This window comes from Nomascus leucogenys, chromosome 7b, assembly GCF_006542625.1.
Source record: "Nomascus leucogenys isolate Asia chromosome 7b, Asia_NLE_v1, whole genome shotgun sequence".
NCBI lineage: Eukaryota > Metazoa > Chordata > Mammalia > Primates > Hylobatidae > Nomascus > Nomascus leucogenys.
The window spans coordinates 73,563,883-73,571,441 of NC_044387.1; the positions used below are offsets into that span (position 1 = coordinate 73,563,883).

At 41.4% G+C, this 7,559-nt stretch overlaps 1 pseudogene across 1 annotated transcript; it reads left to right on the top strand.

Moving 5' to 3' along the window:
* The first annotated feature begins 249 nt into the window (after nucleotides 1-249).
* LOC115836041 lies at nucleotides 250-5,615 on the top strand (annotated as a pseudogene). The gene has a single exon (XR_004031043.1). The product of XR_004031043.1 is annotated as a PSME3-interacting protein pseudogene (transcript).
* Nucleotides 5,616-7,559: the final 1,944 nt, after the last annotated feature.

Consider the following 7,559-nt stretch of genomic DNA (forward strand, 5'->3'; position numbering starts at 1 on the left):
AACTGACAGGCTGTTAGAAACTATTTTAGGTTCCTCATGCAGCAGAGGGTGGCAAGAAAAAGGAGAGACAGCAGAAACAAATGAAAAAACAGATTCAGTCCACTGAGAAGAAAAAAAAAAACTTGCTAAAAACAAACAAACCAAGGTCCTAGGAGGGAAAAAAAACAAAACAAAACATGAAGGCCTTTAAAATACAGACACACAGACACAACACACACAAACACATCTTGGATGTCAGCTTTTAATTAAGCTGACTTTTAACCATTAAGCTCCCTAAAAACAATTCTTTAAAATCTCATTTCCATATTTTAGCTAGGACACATTGCTGATATTTCAAAAGTAACACGAATACCAAACCAGAAAGGGCTTGATGTAGGAACCAAACCCAGGCTGATGCGATGAAAAAAATAAAAAGGGCAGAACCTTAGTTACCAAACTGCAGTGTGAGGTGACAGCCATTGCTCTTTTAGTTTGGCTTGGTTAGTAAAAAAAAAAAAAAAAAAAAAAAAGGTGGCCTTGTTATGTAACTAAAGCCCTTTAGGTAATCTAAATAAAAAATCTTTCCCTTTTTTTTTCTTTTGCTGGCTGTTTTTTCTTTTTCCCTTTTTTTCTTTTTCAATTATGGGAATTTAGCCAATTCAGAGGCCTTGTTCCCCACAATTTGGACTTTCCTTTGGATTTCATCAAGGCTGATAGAGTTGGTCAAACCCAATGGGAAAAAACAAAACAACAAAAATACAAACAAACAAGCAACAGTAACAACAAAAACAGCTAAGCAAATCAAACAAACAATTGTACAATTTATATGATTACTGAGTACTCTAATGGTAAGAATTTAAGACCAGCTGGTTGTGAATCTTAACTTTAGCTAAGACAGAACCCTGATTCAGCTACTTGTCTAAGAATGGGTCTCAGGCTGAAGACTGCTCTCTACCATTCTAGAAGCAGGAAAAATCTCAAATTGTTTTGAAGTAAGCTCAGACTCCACAAAAGAGTTACCTGCCTTCCATTGTCATGGAAGTAGGAAAACTTGCTCTCCTTGTTGGAAGCAAGTGAAACTCCAGAAGAGGGGTTGTATAGCCAAGTAAACTTTAGATCTCGACCAAATTTTGGGAGATCAGGGATTCTCTAAACAGGAGGCTCCCAGGCCTCAGCCAAGTATCCTATTGGTTTGAGCCATAAAGATAGCTCAAGCTGGTACCAAGCACCAATAAGAAATTTGTCAAAGGTCAGGGGAACCTCCACTCAGAATCCCGTTGTGGTTGCCAATTGTGAACCCAAAATATCTGAGACAGGTCTCAGTCAATTTAGAAAGTTTATTTTGCCGGGACTCTACAGTGGCGATTGGTTGTTTCATTATGGATGGAGGGGATGATGGTAACCTTGTTATCAAAAAGAGGTTTGTGTCTGAGGCAGAACTAGGTGAATGGTGCAAAAGGAGGCAAGAAGAATGGGAGAAAGTTCGAAAACCTGAAGATCCAGAATAATGTCCAGAGAAGGTTTATGACCCTCGATCTCTATATGAAAGGCTACAGGAACAGAAGGACAGGAAGCAGCAGGAGTATGAGGAACAGTTCAAATTCAAAAACATGGTCAGAGGCTTAGATGAAGATGAGACCAGCTTCCTTGATGAGGTTTCTCGACAGCAGGAGCTAATAGAAAAGCAACAAAGAGAAGAAGAACTGAAAGAACTGAAGGAATAGAGAAATCACCTTAAGAAGGTTGGAATTTCTCAAGAGAACAAGAAGGAAGTGGAAAAGAAACTGACTGTGAAGCCCATAGAAACCAAGAACAAGTTCTCCCAGGCGAAGCTGTTGGCAGGAGCTGTGAAGCATAAGAGCTCAGAGAGTGACAACAGTGTGAAAAGACTGAAACCAGACCCTGAGCCAGATGACAAGAATCAAGAGCTCTCATCCTGCAAGTGTCTCAGAAACACCTCCCTGAGTGGCCCCTCAATCCACTGCCCCTCTGCTGCAGTCTGTATCGGCATCCTCCCAGGCCTGGGCGCCTACTTTGGGAGCAGCGACTCCGAGTCCAGCTCAGACAGCGAAGGCACCATCAGTGCCACCAGAAAGATTGTCTCCTCCATCTTCCAAACCAACACCTTCCTCGAGGCCCCCTAGTTTCTCTGTCCTTACACAGGGAGCTCCTCCCCAATGGTAGATCAGACCATTCACGTTGCCTTACAGGCATTATGTCCCTCAAAAAAAAAAAAAACTCCTTTGCCTGCATCCTGTGCACAACATGACATTTTTAACCAATCCAATCTAAAAATGTGCTAGAATCCACCTGTGGCCTGAATCGTGTTTGGTTTCTCGTTCTACTCCAGTGCAGATGACCAAACCTGTCCCGCTGCCACTTTCCTCACTGATATTGGGAGGAGGGCAAGGCCTAGCCGAAGTTCCACTAAAAATGCCCTAGGAGAATAGGCACTGGCTGACTTGCCAAAGGGTTTGGGTTTCATTGCTTTCTGTTTTTTTCTTTTCCCTGACAGCACAAAGAAGTAAGGGCAGTTATTGGACAGGTGTTATTTAAACATTCTATTGTAGATGAATGTGTTGTTTGGTTCTACTGCATTGTGGAGAATGTGAGGGAAGAGAACTGACCCAGGTGATGAAATGGAGCCCCTCCCTGGAACTCACCAGTCCTTGATGTTGTGTGACTAAGTAAAGATGATAAACCTCATCTGCTGGGGGCGTTCACACTTGGCATGCATTGTGAAAGGGCCATTCCCTCTCCCCCTCTATCCAACCCCATTTATGCATGAAGGGACTGCTAACAAGAAAGCTTCCATCTCAAACCTTTTCTCTGCCTGGGAAATTATTTTATGTTTGTTTTTGAAATAAAGGATTTAGTTTAAGATTCTAAATTTTAGAAAAGAAAAAGAAAGTTTATTTTGCCAAGGTTAAGGACACATCCATGACATAGCCTCACGAGGTCATGATGACATGTGCCTAAGGTGGTCAGGGCACAGCTTGGTTTTATACATTTTAGGGAGACATGAGACATCAGTCAATATATATGTAAGATGTACATTGGCTCAGTCCAGAAAACTGGGACAACAAGAAGCACGGAGACGCTTCCAGGTCATAGGTAGATAAGAGAGAAATGGTTGCATTCTTTTGAGTCTCTGATTAACCTTTTACTGAATACACAACTTACATGTGAGAGGGGGCATAGAGGAATAGTCACTTATACCTTAGTCTGGCTTAGTGAAACAATAAGGCAAAGGAAGCACAGATACACATTTGTCTCACATGAGCAGAAGGATGACTTTCAGTTCTGTCTGTCCTTTGTCCACAAGGAATTTCCTTGTGTGCAAACTGTGAGGGAGATATGTCGCTTTTTAATCTTTGTAGCTATCTCATTTAGAAACAGAATGGGCGGCAGGTTTGCCCAACGACGCAGTTCCCAGCTTGACTTTTCTCTTTGGCTTAGTGATTTGGGGGTCCCGAGATTTATCTTCCTTTCGCACCATCAAGGGACTTCTGTAGACTCTGTACATGAGTACAGGGATCACCAGAGACCCCCTTTTTATGAGTTCCTGTGCAGTGGAGCTGCTGGGGTAGGATTAATTTCTCTGCCTTCTTCCCCTGCCATAGACAATGTTTAACCTGATTATGCTCTGCAGGCAAGTAGCCACCCTTGGATATTAATCTCCTTATTGAATAAGATAAACTGTGAAGAAGGCATGCCGTAAAGGAGGGAATGCAAGGCTAGAAAATATGTCTGAATCTGTCATGGGAAGCATGGAGGGAGAAATGAAGATGTGTGGACATCTAGTATTTTCTCTGCTTTCCCTTCTCTATGGTCCTTTAAAATTTTCAATTCTCCTGAAAAGAAAAATTGTATCTTGTTTTTGTGAAGCCATTTCCAGTATGAAAACAATTCCATTTGACAGTGTAAACTGTCCTGTGCTTAGCTGTCTGCTTGCCCTGCACTCCCTCCCTGCCCCCAACCATGTGAAACAGATGCCTGCAGTGACACTGCCCATCAATCACCCCACAGGAAGCAGGGTACAATTCAAAACCCCAAAATGCAGAAACTTGTTCACCTGTGCCTTCCACACAGTGGTGAGGTAGGTAGGAAGCCTAGGGTATTACTTGGAAAACAAGCAACATTTTAAGACAGATTAAGTGTAAACTTCTTTGCTTTTTTCTCTGGCATAGTTTTGAGAAATCACCACCAATTGGATACATTGTAATGTACATATAAATTTTCTTCTTTTTTACTATCTAATTTACAATTTAATATCTAACACACAAAAGTTGATCAAAGGCACAAAAACACTAGATAAAAGGCTGAATATTTAATACCAACCCTTCTGAGTTAATTACCAGATCCTTGTTTTTCAGTAGGAGGCCAGCAAGTTAGGAGTTAAGATGAAAGGAGTCCTAGATTTAACCCCAAAAGACCCCCCTTTAATTTTAGCCAGGTCAGGCCCACAAAGAGATGTAGATGTAAACTGATTATGATGCTAAGTGTTTGACAGGGATCCTCTTTGTGTCCAAGGCCAGTCAAAACTTGGCAAAAAGCTTGCCCTCTTTGCTTTTTAATGGTCCATTTTAATTATTTCTGTAAATCTGCTTGAGAAATATTAAGATTCTGATTGTTGTGGACTGGTTTATTATTTGCTACCATACCCGAAGTATTTGCCTTCTCATTATAGAAGCTTAGTGCAAAGAACTGTCCAGAGCTAGTTCACTAAACTAAGCACACACTCGATTTCCAAGGGGAGCAGAAAGGGCTTTACCAATTGCTAAGTCACCAACATATCCCTTTGCCCATCTTTCTATGTCCTACAAAGACTTACGTGGGATGTGCACATAGTATTTCCCCAGGGAAACACACACACACACACACACACACACACACACACACACACACACTCGAATATTGTTGATTGGTTGGGTTTGGAGACTGCTTAAACTGTGTGTGTTATGGTTTCAAATTACTGTTTGCTTTTCTAACTTCTTAGAAGGGTAAACAATTTGAAAACAGTTTAAACCCATAGCAAAAGAAACTGGCATCTGACAAACTCTTTAACTTAATTCCTCTTATTAAGACTCACATACTTTTTTCTGGTGATAAATAATGGAAAGAAATGATAGGTTTTGATGTTATATTTTATAGCTGTTTTTCTCCTCAAGGTTTGAATGTTATTAACAGCCAGACCCTACACAAACACCAACCAGTTTTCTAAGCACTGAATCAACTGTAAACTAAAAAGAGCTCTATCTGGAGGTTTTCTGGGTGAAAGCTCAGTGATATCTACGGTTTTTTTTTTCTTAGTCTCCTCTTCCATCTCCAGCCTCTAAAACACACACACACACACACACACACACACACACACGAAAAACAAATGAATGCACAATTTGCTCTAAGGAAATACAGTATAGATAGGCAGGCATGAGAGTCATCACGTTATCTTACTACCTCATTCCTGTATGTTGGGTAAAGGTTGTCTTTAATCTCTCCTACCTTCAAACAAATCAGGCACTATTGTTGACAAAATACCCCTATTTACTTCTGGCAAGGCAAATGTCATTGATGCTACCTTAGATACTAACATCACGTGTGGAAGCTTTTTCTATTTTAAACTTTCAACCCTGTCTTTACAAAAAATACAAAAGTTAGCTGGGCGTGGTGGCACGTGGCTGTAGTCCCACCTACTTGGGAGGCTGAAGTGGGAGGATCAGTTGAGCCCAGGAGGTTGAGGCTGCAGTGAGCAGTAACTATGCCACTGTACTCCAGCCTGGGTGATGGAGTGAGACCCTGTCTCAAAAAAAAAAACAAAAAAACCTTCAAAAATCACTACTTAGCATTCAGAAAAATATTTCTCCCTTTTCTCCCTCTTAATGATCAGAGCCTAGTCATTACTCACAGTATTTAAAGGCAACTTACCATTTAAATTTCTTAGCCTTCAAAAACGAAGTATTGGCTGGGTGTGGTGGCTCACATCTGTAATCCCAGCACTTTGGGAGGCTAAGGCAGGAGGATTGATTGAGGTCAGAAGTTAGAGACCAGCCTGGGCAACACAGTGAGACCCTGTCTCTATTAAAAAAAATTAAAAATAAACTAAAAAATCAGAAATAAAGTATTATTTTTTCAGTTCAAAAGTTGTTTGGGGCCAAGCACAGTGGCTCATGCCTGTAACCACAGCACTTTGGGAGACTGAGGTGGGAGGATGTTTGTGTCACTGTACTCTAGCCTGGGCAACAGAGTGAGACTCTATCTCAAAAAAAAAAAAAAAAAGTTATTTGGAAAATTGCCAATAAGGTATTTGATACAAATTTGCATTTTATAGTAACAGTAACAATTCTGCTGATTTTATTTTGCACTTGCCACTCCTTGAAGGAAACAAGGTCAGATTGGCAAGCCTTTGCATTTGTCTGCAAATCTGTTTAACCATAATGTGGACAGAGTTAGTTTCTTTCTGCAGTTTCCAATTTTAAAAGGCAAAGACAGCCTAGAATCTTAATACTGAACAACTGATCTAATCAAATATATATTTTAAGAAGAATAATGATTAAAGATTAAGTAAAGATCTCAGTCTGTACCCTGGAGGGCCCATGAAGCCAGCTCATGAATTAGACTCTTACTCCTTAAGCGAATACTAAAAGTCTGTTTTACATGGATTCTGAAATTTGATTCATTTTGAAGGCTTTGTGTAGTTGTTCCTAATGACAGATTGAAATACAAAATACTTGATGCAGGAGAAACTAAAAGTCTCTCTGGGCCAAGGAGGCAGAAGCCATAAGAATCAAAATAAACTGGGTGTAGGAAATACAGCATTCTGGAAAGGGCAACCCAGGGAGAGGGAAGAGCAAGCTGCAAATCGAATCAGGAAAACACAGCAGTTCTTCTGCAGGGCCTGGTACCAGTGCCTGGTACAGACCCATTTTCTGGGCCACACTGAGTTATCTAACACACTTTCTGGGAGGTTTGGCCTGGTTGGAAAAGTGAGAGCTGGTCACACGGCCCACTGCTCAAGAGCCCTGCAGTGGCAGCAGCGCCACCTCCAAGCCACGAATGCCAGTGGCTGGGCAGGCTTTTGGCACACTGGGCTTCAGGAGCCTTTCCAGCCTTACTCAAAGGCTGGTTGGCACGTTTGGGGGATACAAATGGACAATCAGCATATTAATAGACGAAGAATAAATTGTCTTCCAGATTTTGCAGCTTTAGATCCAATCCATCAAGATATGAACTCTATTTAAGAGTTGTGCCATGCTTCATTCAAGCACTTTTTGACCACGTCCTATGTACAATTTGAAAAATAAGAGTCAAAGTAGGCCAGGCATGGTGGCTTACATATGTAATCCCAGCACTCTGGGAGATTGAGGCCAGTGGATCACAAGGTCAGAAGATTGAGGCCATTCTGGCTAACATGGTGAAACCCTATCTCTACTAAAAATACAAAAATTAGCCAGGTGTGGTGGTGCATGCTTGTAATCCCAGCTACTTGGGAGGCTGAGGCAGGAGAATCGCTTGAACCTGGGAGGCGGAGGTTGCAGTGAGCTGAGATCGCTCCACTGCACTCCAGCCTGTCGACAGTGAGA